General features: G+C 49.3%; 1 protein-coding gene across 2 annotated transcripts in view; it reads right to left on the bottom strand.

Moving 5' to 3' along the window:
• Positions 1-12,165, bottom strand: part of MRTFB (myocardin related transcription factor B) — a 307,130-nt gene that overhangs the window by 269,567 nt on the left and 25,398 nt on the right. The window contains exon 1 of one of the 2 annotated variants that reach the window (XM_080680360.1): positions 8,982-9,006. The exons of the other annotated variant lie outside the window; for it this stretch is intronic. The gene's annotated coding sequence lies outside the window, so the exon portion shown is untranslated. Of the gene's footprint in view, positions 1-8,981; positions 9,007-12,165 lie in introns of those variants that run through there. 2 annotated transcript variants of the gene reach the window in all.

Raw genomic sequence — 12,165 nt, 5'->3', positions numbered from 1 at the left:
GGCCATGCTCCCACCCAACCACCCATCCAAATGAGGCTTCTCCAGAAATCAGGGCTCAGGCTGCCACCAGGCCCTCTGGCTTCTCTGAGGGGCCCTTCGGAGGTACAGTTTGCTGCCCACAGCCACCGCCCTCCTCCCACCCATTCTCCTCTCAGCTGCCAAAGCCATCCATCTAAAACTCAAATGGGATTGTGTCACAGGCCTGCCTTAAAAACCCTGCTTGGCTTCTCTCCATGGAATGGAGGCCTACAGATGGGTTTTTTCCCTTGGCTTGTATTTTTTTTTTCCAGTTTTGAAGTTTTGTATGAAAAACTGGAGACACCAAGCCCTTATTTCTGCATCACTGCAGTTGGCTGGAGCTGAGCACAGCATCCCCTCACTCAGCAGGCACTCCTTAGGGAACAGTCTCCATCAGTCCTGTTGCCTCACAGCCAGCCTCCTTCCTCATCACATCACCTGCCAGGTACCTGTGCGCATTTGAGTTTCCCCTCAAGTCTCCAGACACAGGCTGTTAGCATGGCTTGGATGACTAGATGTCCTTTCCTCTGTCTGCTTTCCTGCTCACCCCACTCCCTCCCAGCACACTGGACACACTAATCTCTCTCTGGTCACCAGACATGCCAGTACCAGCATCAGTCCCCATCTATGCAGTTCCCACTATCTGCCTTTCTGTGCCCTCATTCAGCAGATATATATTGAGCACCTACTATGCACAGGGGTTCTGGGCCAGGTACTAGGGACAGGATAAGAAGGTCCAGTGTATTAGTCTGGGTTCTCCAGAGGAACAACACCAATGGGATAGGTAGATAGAGACTGTTATAAGGAGTTGGCTCATGGGATTATGGAGGCTGAAAATCCGAGACTACAGTCAGCAAGCTAAAGACTCCAAAGAGTAATGGAATAAGTTCAAGTCAGAGTCCAAAGGCAGGAGAAGACCAGTGTCTCAGCTCTGAGACAATCAGGTGGAGAGAAGGACTTCTTTCTTACTCTGCCCTTTGGTTGTATTCAGCCCTTTAAGGGATGGAATGAGACCTGCAAACACTGGGGAGGGTGATCTCTTCACTCAGTCCACAGATTCAGATGTTGACCTCATTCAGAAGCAACTTCAAGACACGCCAGATGTAAGGCTTCCCCAAATATCCGAACATGCAGGGACCCTGTGCGCTCTCTCTCTCTCTCTCTCTCTCTCTCTCTCTCTCTCTCTCTCTCTCTCTCTCTCTCACACACACACACACACACACACACACACACATTCAAAGTCTACAGAAAGGTACAGAGATAATACAGCAAAGTGCCATGTACCCATTACCCATCCTTAAAAGATATAGCCTCACAGATACAGCACAGGCCAGGGTGGCCAAACCATCCCCATCTGCCCAGGATAGTCTTGCTTTTAGTCTACATCCTGGACCCCTTCATCCTGGGCAAACCTGGGGGGTTGGTTACCGTGGTACAGCCCTCCTCTACCCCCACCCCCATGTATACGCTTCCTCAAAATCATGCTCCTGACTGCCATCAGAGGAAGACATTGATTTAAAGTTGTGTTGTCTTTCTTCATACTTTGATTCATCCCTAAATGATATTAGAGTACTGGTTTGCACACAGTTGGGTCCAGATGACCTAACTGGATGGATGACGCTTTCCTGTTGGGCAATGATGTTGTGAATAAGGAAAGCAGTGGATGAAACTTCCTGAACATTTGAAGAAAAACTAGAAGCTCAATAAACTGTATAGCACAGAAACTGGACAGGGAGAGGTAAGGGAGCAGGGATGATGTGGGAGTCGGGGCCTAGGGAGAGAGTTTCCCAGGAGGCAGTCAGAAGAGCCCCAGAAAGAGGACCCAGGCTGGAGAAGGCCTTTGGGAGGAGAGAAATGTGTAAGGAATGTTTGGAGAGGTTGCTGCAAACTTCCTTTTTGGATGCTCCTTTGACACACTCAGGAGCATCTACAGCCCTCACTCTTGTGTGGGGGCCAAAGGATGCTCTCAGGGGGCCCAGGAGGAGGTGTCTTAGAACCTCTGCTCACCAGGCTGCATGCGGGGCAGCTGACACTTGTTGTGCTTCCCATGGTGTCCCCCATGTGCTCCCTGAGGGCTCCTGAAACATGGGAGGGGGTCAGTATTATTTGTGGAAGGAAGAAAGGAAGAAAGGAAGGAAGGAGGAAAGGAAGGAAAGGAAGGAAGGGAAGAAAGGAAGGAAGGAAGAAATAAAGAAAGGAGAAAGGGAGGAAGGGAGAGGAAGAGAGAGAGGGAGGAAGGAAGGACTGGGGAGCCCTCAGCCCTGTTGGGGATCCAGAATGGCCCCGCTGTGGTCTTTCCTGCTGATCTGATGGCCTGATCAGTAGAGCAGGATGGGAGGTACCTCCATGGCCGCCAGCCCTTGCACTGCTGTGGCCCTCGAGCTGCTCAAGGCCCAGGGACTGTTCTCTGATTTCCTCACCGACAGGCAGGGAAGAGCCCATGAGCAAGCGCTGTGGGGGTGGAGGGTGGAGCGAGACAGACAGCGGAGCAGAGGGAAGTGGAGAGGGGCAGAGGCATGCTGCTTAGCAACCAAGGGAGACGATTTAGAGAAGTGACAGGACCATTTCTCCCAGTGCCTCAAAGGGAAGGTTTTTAAAGAACTCCCACGCCTACACTGGCTGATCCTGTTGTGGCGGCTCTGAGTGTCTGCTGGGACTCGAAGGGCTCCTCTGGAAGTCAGGCCCGTGCCCTGGAAGGCTGGCCAGCCCCGGGGGCTGTGGGAAAAGCTGCAGGAACATGGTCCCCAATCACTCGAAGGAAACGAGCCTCAAAGGAAAGATGTGGGGACACAGCCTCCCCCTTCTCTCAGCTTGTCTCTGCCTCCCAGTTCCTTCGGCTGCCCCACCTCGCAGGCCAACATCTAGGCTTTTCCTTTTCTTTCTCCCAGGACCCTATCAGCAGCCCAGTCCTGCTCCCTCCCCTGCACTGAGAACTCTCAATTGCTTTTCTTTCTTAATTTGATTTTCTCTGGCTCAGAATCGAGATCAAAAGAAGAAATTCTTTCCAGCCTTTTAGGAATAATTCCCAGAATCTCCCACTGGAAATGCATACATAATTACCATCATTATTTTAAAAACTCTTTCTTGCTCTCTTATCCACTTCTTTTCCATTTCTGCTGCAGGCCCCAGGAGGAGGGGAGGAAGGAGAAGCTCCAAGAATGTCTCTGTGGTTGCAGATTGACTAGTCGTAACCATATTCTCTCAGGCAAAGTGTGACACCCACAGTGCTCCCCCTGCTCCCCGCCGCCCCCCCCAACACACACACTAGAAAATTTTACATGTGCAGGCAACGAACAGGAATAGCATCTCCTAGCTAGCGTTAAATGCCATGGAACCGCCTATTGGGAAGTTATTCCCTTTCTAATTAGTTTCGTCTTCATTTCTTGGAGTGTTAGCACCTCGCTGACGCTGACACTTGCTAACCTCCCTTTTCACCGCAGCCAGGCAGCAGTCCTCGGGCTGGGAGCGTGCAAGAGCCATCAGCAGCCATGGAATGATGGCGCTGTTTTCACTGTGCTTGTTTTCAGAGGGGCTTTTCATTTACCACTGGCTCCCTTTTCAAGGAAAGACAAATAAGTAGTAAATAATTAGTAATTAGCAATCGAGGTGAAACAGGGAGCTGGTGCCCGGAAAAGCCCCCAGTTTGCCAGCCTCCAGTCCAGGGTGCTGGCTCGCCACCCGGCGGGCTGTGGGTCAAGCCCAGGGAATGATCCTGTTTGAGGTCAGTGGGTCCAGCTGGTCAGCAGTCAGCTCTGAGCCAGCCTTGGGAGTTTTTATTTTTGTCGGAGACACTCAGCCGGGCTTTGCAGCTCGGTTGTAGCTCCTTCTGTTCCCGGGGATTACAGAAGCCAACTCATCAATGTCCTCTACGGGACACAAGGCCATGGAGGGTGGGCGGCTGCCAAGTTGCCTTTTCTGTGTCAGCCATGCCTGCCTTCCCTCTGGACAACCATTGTTCTTGCCTCTCAGATCTGGGGTGTGGGTGGAGCAGACCCAGCCCTGGCTCCAGGAGCGGCACGCACGCCGTCCAGGCCTGACTCCCTCTGGGCTTCCCATTCCTCTGGCCACAAGGATGGATGGGTTCAGGGATGGGCAGTGAGAGACACGGAGACTTTTGCTGGGAATGCTGGGCCAGGCTCTTTCCCACTGCCCTTGGTCCCCAGGAGATGAGACAGGGGGGCTCCCACAGCCATTTCTGCCACCACGAGGAGGGAGCCAATAGCGAGGGAAGGGGCTGAGAAACTGGGAGAGAGAGAAACCTGATCCTGATGGTATCGCTTCCATCCCCGGATCCAGCTGTGCCTGAAGTTAGCCTCTACCCTTGGCCGCCTTTACAGCTCCCCGCTGTGCCAACAAATTCCCCTTTCATGTTATCCACTTAGGATCGGTGTTTCGGTCACTGGCAACCACAGAGTCTTAACTGATGAAATGGCTCAGTGCGAATCCTTGGCCACCGAGACAGAGCGCAGAGGCCCTATTCTACTAACACGATGAGTGGCATTGTCACTGCGCTCAAACACAGGCACAGGAAAGCGATCGCTGTATCAGGCAGCCCCAGATTTCAGACCGCCACGTGGTAGACACAGGCTGAGGGTGTTACGCGCAGTAGCTCATTTAATCCTTGCAACAGTCCTAGCACGTACAAATACTGCTATCACCGGGCTCAGGAAGCCTCTGGGAACCCTAGTGGCAGAGTTGAGGCTTGGTCCTCAATACTGTGTCCTCCCAGTGGCAAATCAGCAGTCAGCAAGTAGATTGCCCCCAGGCACATACAAAACTCTGGGGATGCGTGATTGGAAGGGCACCAAGGTCAGGGCCGTCAGGCAGCCCATGATAATGTCACAGGTGATGTGAAGGCCTCCCCCACTCCAGCCGTCGTGGAGTACCCAGCCTACGTGACTGTATCAGGCACCCACAGAAAGGGAGTCAAACTCTGTTTACCCCCCCTCCCCGCCCCTTCACAGACCAAAAGGTGGCAAGGCCCTGGGTTCAGATCAGAACACGTCAGTACTCATTTGCTATGTGGCTTTGGTCATTTCGTCTTTTCCAGCCTCCCCTGGTTTTCCCATCTGGGAAATGGGGTCCCCAGCCCTGGCCCCGCTCATCTCATCCAGCCAGCCACTGAAGCATCCAAGGAGGACAGAGATGTGTGAGATTATTCACAAAGTAAAAAGTGGGGCTGCAGGATGGAGGGAATCACTTGACTGCTCGGGGTGGCTGAGCAGGCGCAGGCAGATGTAAACCACCACCTACACTTCCTTCTCCCCAGCCAGGGCTGGAGGGAGGCAAGCCAGCTGTGACCTGAAAGGAACCTTTCTGTCCCCAAAGCAGGGAGAGATAAGAACTGTGAAGCAAGAGAAGCGAGCACGACTACAGGCGCTTGGGAGTTTATTTTTACCCTGTTATCTCTATCCTGAAATGTCAAGCCTGGAGCCGCCTCTCTCTCTCACCAGCGCCCCCACCCTCCCCAACCATGAAACGTGGCAACACAGCCTGGAAACAGGCCCCTTCTCCTCTTGCTCATCTGCCTTCCCAAGAGAGTCCCAGTGCTATGGTGACGGGAGGCATGGAAACCCTGAAATAGAGAAGTGGGAGGCGAGGCCTTTTATTTGGGCTCTGGAACAGGCTCACTTCCTCCTAGAGGCTCTGGGGTGCAGAGGAGGTGCTTGGCACTGTCAGGTGCCTATTCTAAGGTTTGCATCATATGGGCTCTGTATGTTGCAAGATGCAGAAATCCCTACTTAAACTGGTTTATATAATAAAGAATGTTTAATTGGCCGAGGACACTATAAAGCCTAGCAATAGGTCAGGCTTCAGGTGAGGCTTGATCCAGGGGCTCAATGCTGTCACAAAGCCTTGGTTCTCTCCACCTCTTGGCGCTGCCTTCTGTGATGTTGGCTTCATCCTTAGGGACCATACTGTGCTCCCCCACAACCTTTGGCAGTTCCAGAATCTATCCCCGTGGTTACAAATGGCTATAGTGGTTCCAGACTTTACAACCTCATACTGGTGGCTCTCAAAGAAGAGAGAAGAAACTTCTTTGTGCCATAAGGTCCCAAGAAATGTCTTCTTGTGTTTCATTGACTCTAATTAGGTCCTGTGTCCATCCCTGAGCCAATCACTTTGGTGTTGGGGCAGGAGGTGAAAAACATTCTGACAAACTTGTGCCAAACCAAATTCTCAGGAACAGGTTTTCCGAAGGAGAGTTGACGGAATGGATGCTGAGCAATAAGCAGGAGACTGTTTCATGATTTACTCACTTTGCAGTTTCATCCTCTCCTACCCAGGAAAGCTTCTAAGATTAGGGGTGACTATTCTCTCTTATCCAGACCAACATTGATTTCTTCTCTTTCCATCTAAGGATCTCCTAGGGTTCCCCAAATGTCACTGCAGCAACAGGATCTCCCTCAGGTGGATTGGTAAGTACAGGCTGGAATGCCCTGCTTGCCTGCCAAAGGCTTCCCCTGCATTCAAAAGAAAATTCACACTCTGCACCCTGGCTACCTGTCACTCACCCCTTTGCTACACATTCAGTCACACCAGCTTCCTGCTATTCCTTCAACAAGCCCATCATCTTCGTGTTCCGCTTGCTCTCTCTCTTGATCTCAAATGCTCTTCCCTTCACAGTTGACTCCATCTCATCAGTCAGGGCTCAGCTCACCAAGGTCATGCCTTCTGTGAGGTATTCGCTGACCAACCTCGTGTGTAAAACCAGCTGGAATTATCCTGTTCGATGAGAGGTTGGGTACCTCTCTCCCTTCACTAGACTGCAAGCTCCACGAAGCAAAGCCTGTGCTGCATGGACCTTCCAATTCCTGGTTGGGTGTCTGGCACACTGTAGGTACTCAATCACTATTATTTAAATCAAGCAATGGCATTATTTTCTGAATGGCCTTGAAAACTATTAGAGGGCAGGGCAATTTCTTGTATTTTTCTTGGCTTTAACAAGATACCTAGCAGAACACTAGGCATAAAAGAGACAAAATATACCAATGATTTTCAAACTTTTTCATCTCACAATACACATAATTGCTAAAATTCTGTGACACACCAAAATATATATATTTTTTGCCAACCTGACAAAAAATAGGTAAAATTTTGATTCATTCACATCATACAGATATTGTGTTGGCTGTTGTCTTTTTTTTATTTGACAATCAAAGTTAAAAGAGGTCAATGACCCTGACTAAATAGTCAGGTATTGCATGTTTTAAAAATTCTTGTGGCACACCGGTTGAAAATCGCTAAAATATACTAATATTTTCTAAATGAAGAAACTGAACTCTCTGCTGAAGGATTTGCTCAAAGTTGCACCCAAATTCATACAGAAAGATATGTGTGAGGCGCCGACTGCTTTTCGGAGAGTTCCCTTTACAAAGCTGAGGCATGTGAACAGCCGAAGCCCCAACACTGCAGAGGAGAGCGTGGGGACATCATTCTCTCCAGGTCTCCGAGTAGAGGAGCAAGACCACCCTTCACAAGGAAGAGCATGAAAACCACATATGATGATGATATTGTTTACTCCTTTACCCAATGAGGCAGAATGAGAAGGATGCCCCATAAGGAAATGGATATTTCACCCTGTCCATAGCAGACCCATAAGTCAATTTCGAAACCTCAATGTGCAGGTGACCTGGAAGGAACCCTCATGCTCTCTGTGGACATGAACTCTCCTGAAGGCTACCGAGACCCATGAGCCTGTGACAGTCCTCAGGACAATCAGGGGAGAGTGTGGATGGCCCAACACAGCTAATGGAAACTCGAAAACATATCTCCTACAGATAGACATCAGTGTCTCTGTACTCAATTGACACTACACCGTCTGGGGCAACTCAAGTATTCTTAGTTGTTGCTAATTCTCTGCTCACACAGCCAGGTTGGTCCCTCCCTTTAGCTCTCACATGTCACCCTGAACTTTACTCTACAGGACTCCCAAACATTTGTAATAATTTCTATATTTAGGTGATTATTTGATTGACATCTCTCTTCCAAGCTTCTTAAGGACAAGGATGAATCTCTTTAGTAGATCAGTGTATCTAGTCACCCAGCCCTGTGCCTGACATGGAAGGCATGCCTCATAAATACCGGTTGAATGGAAGGATGGATAAATGAATGAAACTCAGGCTCTGCTGGGAAAGCACCTCACCGTGAGCCTGAGCAAAGAGGCTGATTTTTTTCAATGTAAATCAGACCTTTTCACCACATGATCACTCTGTCCTCTTCATCAAGGCATCTCCTGTACCTAGAATAGTATCTGGCACAGAGTAGAGGGTCAACAGATATTGGGAGAATAAATAAATGAGGAGACACTGTTCTTCCCCTTCCCAGAGAAGCCTGGTTACCTTCATAAAGAGAAATTCCTGGAAAGGGAGAATGGAGGAAGTGGCAATATGCAAATATACTGAACCAAACCCAAAGGTTTCATTTATGTCATTTCCTTCAGACTCAGTGGGTCTGGTCTGAGGAGTTGCTAAACCAGCAGGTCAGCTCAGGGGAAGCTTGGAACATAAACTTTAATTTGCTAGAGACAATGCTCCTTTGGACTGTCATGCACCATGTTCTGGGGTTAGATACCTAAAGTTTGGGTTATGGCACCGGGTCTTCATCACACACTCTGAAAAAAAAAAAAAAAAAGCCCCCATATCTTATGAGATAGCCTGGCTCCAGTCTTCACTGCCAGGTGAGGAGGGTACTGGAAGGACAGGGTAACCGTTCTCCAATGCCACATCCTCCTACTGAGGGACATCAGTGGGTCTCTGCATCTGAAGTATAACCAACCATCTAGTCTTTGTCCCTCCTTTAGGCATAACAAAGAGGTCCAAGATCTGTTTTTCCATCACCAATCCAAAATCAAATGCCAAAAAAGCTCCCAGAAACCATCATGAAAAACCACCATAAAACCAAATCTCCAAACATGCCTGGGTCTGAAGCCCACCCCAGCCCAGCAAACGAAAGTGGCTCACCTTCGAACTACAGAGTCCCTTCCAGAACCAGAGGAAAGGGGAAGGGATTTATAGGTTGTCTCTGAGTTGTAGACTCTGGCTTGACCCCAGGATGAGTTCATTATTTATTCTTAGAGATGGACTCAAATAAAAAAAGAAAAAACGGCCTATAAATAGAGCAGGATACACTCAGCTCAGTGTCACCAAAAGGTCCTTTCCACAGGGACAGACTCGTGAAAGGGATGTTCTCGAGTTACCCTGCTGGTACTACGTGGGGAAGTGTTGTCCTCTTCAGTTTTAAGTCTGGTCCAGGAGGGGTGGGGAAGAAAGCCAGGAGAGTCAGACACTGGGGTTCAGCCCGATTCTGTCTCCATCTCTTTTCCTAAAGGTTCATTCACATTATAACCAAGAAGGAGCGTGGAGGGAGGATGGCACTCTATCAACACCCTGGTGGGGCCCTTTGGCAGTTCCCTCTGGGAATGGCTCCTGGTTCAGGCTGTCTTTGACACAGTGTCCTGGCCTTTTAGATTAGATTGCAAACTCCCTAAGGCTGTGGTCGGCAAACTGCGGTTCACGAGCCACATGTGGCTCTTCAGCCCCTTGAGTGTGGCTCTTCCACAAAATACCACGGCCTGGGCGAGTCTATTTTGAAGAAGTGGCATTAGAAGAAGTTTAAGTTTAAAAAATTTGGCTCTCAAAAGAAATTTCAGTCGTTGTACTGTTGATATTTGGCTCTGTTGACTAATGAGTTTGCCGACCACTACCCTAAGGGAAGGGACCAAGTGGTAGGATTTCCTCTTTGTTTCCTCCATGTTGCCAAGCACAGGGATGTCTGGGCAACATGAATGAAAAGGACCTTCTTTAGGCATGGCCATTTTTGTTCCAGGCCTGGGGTGGCTTTGCTCTGAGTGGCATGGTGAGGTGTGCTTGAGAGGTGATGTACTCACCTCACCAAGATGGACGACGGGGGCGGGTAGTGAATACACATCAAGTGATGGGGCAACAGAGTCAACAGAGTAACAACAAGAGCGCCATCAACCCAGGGCTTGGCCAGGTCATTGTAGGCGCTCTTCTAAGCACTTTGGGGAAACTCAACAACCTTTCCAAAACCCCTACAAGGTGGGGACAAATATTATTGCTATTCGACAGCAGAAGAAACAGGCACTGAGACTGTGTACGTTGCCAAGGTCGCACAGCTGGTAAGTCGGCATTGGAAGTCAGGCAGTTTAGCAGCAGAACCTGGTCTTTTGTAGTAAAAATTAAGTATTTGGGATACATATCTGTTGGTTTTACTGCCTGGTACCCACCAAGCTCATAACTCCCCATCAATGAGAGTCAGGCAGGCATGGCCATGGGAGCTGGGTCGGGCCCGTGACAGTGGATCTCGGACTTTGCTGGGAATGCTAGGATGAAGATACTCGCAACTTCCCTCTGGATTTGCACTGGAGGCAGGCGGTCTTGGGAAGGGCCAGCATGCTACTCCAGGGGGAGCCTGGCTGAGCATTAAATCAGCACTAGGATAAGGCAAAGCTGAAAAACAGATCCTGGTGACATCTGAACCCTGAATCCAGCTGGTCCCAATACTGGACCCTACTCTTCAACTTTGTACTTTCTTTCTTTTTTTTTAATATATTTTATTGATTTTTTACAAAGAGGAAGGGAGAGGAATAGAGAATTAGAAACATCGATGAGAGAGAAACATCAATCAGCTGCCTCCTGCACACCCCCTACTGGGGATGTGCCCGCAACCAAGGTACATGCCCTTGACCAGAATCGAACCTGGGACCTGCAAGTCTGCAGGCCGACGCTCTATCCACTGAGCCAAACCGGTCAGAGCCCACTTTGCACTTTGATAAGCCAATCATTTCCCCTCGTTGTACAGGCCGTTCAGAGTTGATTTTCTATCACTGGCCACCAAAAGATCCCTAACAGAGAGCCTGCCTCATAATCAGACAGGATTTTGAGAACCCTGTTGGGCTCTGTGTTCAGAAACACAGACCCTCCTGCTTCCTCTTGTTTACTGAGATCTCAAATACCACCTCCCTGCTGGAGCCTCCTTGGGTCCTGAGCCAGAATTACCTACCACTTCATTTGTTGCCACAATAGAGGGCTTACACACTGATTTAGCACTGATTTTATTCTGCCTTGAAACACAGTAGTTCTCTACAAGTCATTCACCAACATGTGTTAAACACTTTCTATGTGTCATTTGCTCAGCTAGGTGCTGGGGATTCAGAGCAAATCATATCAGCATAGATCTGAGGTGTCTGTGCCAGGCACTCTGCTTAGCACTTCACATTCAATGATTACATCATTGCATCTCCCAAAAACCCCACAGGAAAGTATGAATAGGTAATTTCTCCCCTAAATTAGAAAGCGAAGGTGAGACATGAAGATCAAATAGATATTGAACTGCAAAATGAGTTACCAGATGTAGCTTTTAAAAGCAAATACTTCAGAACTAGTTTTGCAACTCTAATCCTTGCAGTTTCGTAATCCACAAAGAGGATATCAAAGACTCAACAAGTACTAAGAGAGGGTTTTAGGAAGACTTTTTTGTTGTTGTTGCAAATCCCATGCTGTCATTCACCTGCCAACACACACACACACACACACACATACACACACACACACACACACGCACACGCACGCACGCACGCACGCGCATGTGCACAGTGGAGATGTTTAACCTATTCCTGCACCTCATAGCCAATAAGAGCAGCTTCTTATGGAGTTTGATGAGTGGTCCCTGTAGCTGGAGAGATGGAGGCACAGGACACAGGGAACTGTGCCTGACCCACTCCTGAGCAGTCTGGAGGGTGAAAGACGTGGCTATGAATCTGATGTCAGCTTGCACACTCAAAGCTCATTCTGTGGAGAAGACCATGAGTGTTTCCTACAGATCAGCCATGGACCAAGCCGGCCAATGGATCATATTAGATAGCATCTCACAGGGTGACCTAGAGGGTCAACAAGCTCTCATCAACCAGAGGCTGGAGGTGAATCACCAGGTGCATGGGAGCACGAAGGGGCTGGTGGTCTGAATAGCGCTGCCCCAACACGGGATCTTGCTAATATCCGCCTATGACCCCAGGTAAACTTTCCCTGCGGGTGCAATGCCATCCTTTGGCTAACAGCCAAGTAAGCACTTTCCTCCCTCTCTCCTACTCGCCTTGCGTTTTCTCTCTTCTAACCCCGCGCATGT

Source organism: Plecotus auritus (assembly GCF_963455305.1).
Source record: "Plecotus auritus genome assembly, chromosome: 7".
NCBI classification, from domain to species: domain Eukaryota; kingdom Metazoa; phylum Chordata; class Mammalia; order Chiroptera; family Vespertilionidae; genus Plecotus; species Plecotus auritus.
Note: the sequence above shows the minus strand (reverse complement) of the source record. Positions and strands in the feature narration are given on the sequence as shown.